A 2,262-nucleotide genomic window follows, 5' to 3' on the forward strand; every position below is an offset into this window, starting at 1 on the left:
GGCATTTTTCTTAAGTGTAATTTGTTTTTCTCCTGTATAAAACCCACATGCGATTCTCAGGCTGTCCTTATATTTGCTGTCATAGAAGAGCTTTGTCAGTATTTGAGCCACACTGGCAGTTTAGGGGATTATAGTTAAACTAGTTGGCCTGGGCAGTGATTGCAACTCTCGCTGTGCCTTCCCACTGTCCACGTGTATGCACACCCCGTGGGAAAGGCTTCTCATACATTCTCAGTTGGGCACATCATCACAGGAGAGCATTGAGACTCTGTGGGGGAGGGGCTGGCCCAGAGCAGACCACTGTGAGGTCAGCAGAGAGCAGGCATAACAGTGACAGCATTACAAAACTGTTAATCATAACGACTTGATTAACAAAACCATTAATCAAGAGCCAGTCCTTATTAAATAGTTGCTCTTTTGCAGCTCTGTGCTAAGCACTCATTTAATCCTCACAACAGCCCTTGCAGATACTACTAACTTTCTTCCCATTTCCCAGAGGAGAAAACTAAGGCTTGGGAAAGTTAAGGAACTGGTTTTGGTGACATATCTGAAAACGGGGGAGGTGGGACTCAACCAGATTTGTCTTTGGAGTCTGAGGTGCTTTTAATGCTGTACTGAGTTGCCAGGATCTCCAAGCACTTTGTTGCCCATATTTGCTGTTATAATTACATTATGAATTCTCCTTTTAACAAATATGGAAACCGAGAATCCCTATAAAGGACTTGGGATTTTTGGAATTGATAAAAGTACTTTGAACAAGGCTCAGCTATTATCAAGGTACTTGGTGTGAGTTTTCATCTTTTCAGTAATAAAGGTGAGAAATCTAGGTGGGTTGAGATTGGGAAATATATGTAGCTAAAGTGATTTTTCTCCCAGTGAGATGCTGCTCTTGCTAAGGAAATGGGGTTTAAGAGTTTCTCTTTGCTCCTTGGCTAATCAGAGGTTACACTTAAAAAACCTGTGATTCCTCACTAGGGCTCTCTCGTTCCTAGAGTTTTGCGTCTCTGACCCTTTCCTTTGGGTAGGACAGCAGCTTTGTTCCTGTTCCCTATCCAAGGCTGTGGGAGAAGGGAGGCAGAAGGAGTTGGTGTGTGTGGTCCCCATGAGAGGGCTTGGAGACGGTTCTGTATTCCAGCTTCATGGCCCAGTCTTATCCTGAGCCATCTTGTCCCAGCCTGCACAATGCTTTATGCATGTTGGCTGTTGAGACCCACCTCTCACACAGGTTAAGTCAGAACAGCTCACATAGGATGATTTTCTAATTTGTAGCATGTTGGCCTCTAGAATTTCCCTAATTAGAAGTTTTTAATAATGTTGACCAAGGACTTTAGCTTCCATAGGGTTTTAAAGAAAAATCCCTCTCCTGACATCCCCTTAGGACACTGGGATGCCTTTCATACCCTGCTTATTTCATGGACTTGGGAAGCAACTGTCAGATAGTGGATGTGATACAACTTTGAAGAATAGAACTTTCTTTTCATAGGTGAGGGAGTCAGTGCAGAGATTCACTACTCCCACCTATGAGATGGCTCCTTAGCCCCTGCTTCTGCTTCAGTACCTCCATTCCCAAGAACCAGACCGCTGGGATCACTGTCAGATCCTTCCGTGTTTACTCTCTTGGCTAAGGTTTATCTCTGAGGGGCAGTGGTTGTGGGCTGAGCCCTGGATTGAAATCAGCAGACATCAGTAGTTGCGATATGATGATTTGTAATGTGAGCTGAGAGGAAGGGTCCAGAAGGAGAGGAAGGAGTTCCAGAGAAGGGCACTGTGGTGTGGAATACCATGGATTTGGGGTGGGGGTGTAAAGTGGGAGGTAAGGAATGGTGAGAGCTGATCTTGGAGGGGTGCTGGGGCACCGTCCTGGAGAGTCTCATGGATGAGTGGGGCTTGGTGCCAGGCCAAGGGTGACCTGTTCAGATAATGCACTGTTGATATCAGACAGCTGGATAGAACTTGGACATGCTATAAGTAGGATGGCCTGTTGGGACACTATTGCAGTGTCCAGTGAAAAGGTGGGGGCCTGAACTAGGGGATGATACCTGAAGGGGGAGGGGATGAAGGAGGTCTCAGAGGCAGACTCGAGGACAGCTGAAGAAAGCCAGAAGCATGCTCCTGCATGGGGCATTTCCTCACTCAGAACTGGAACACAGGAAGGAGGTGAGGTAGGGTGGGCGGGCCGGAGATGGCAAGTTTAGTTTGGGATATTTTGGACTTGAGGTGCCTAATGGGAATCTGCATGATGATATGCATTTGGCTATCAGG

This window comes from Nycticebus coucang, chromosome 22 (assembly GCF_027406575.1).
Source record: "Nycticebus coucang isolate mNycCou1 chromosome 22, mNycCou1.pri, whole genome shotgun sequence".
Classification (NCBI taxonomy): Eukaryota; Metazoa; Chordata; class Mammalia; order Primates; family Lorisidae; genus Nycticebus; species Nycticebus coucang.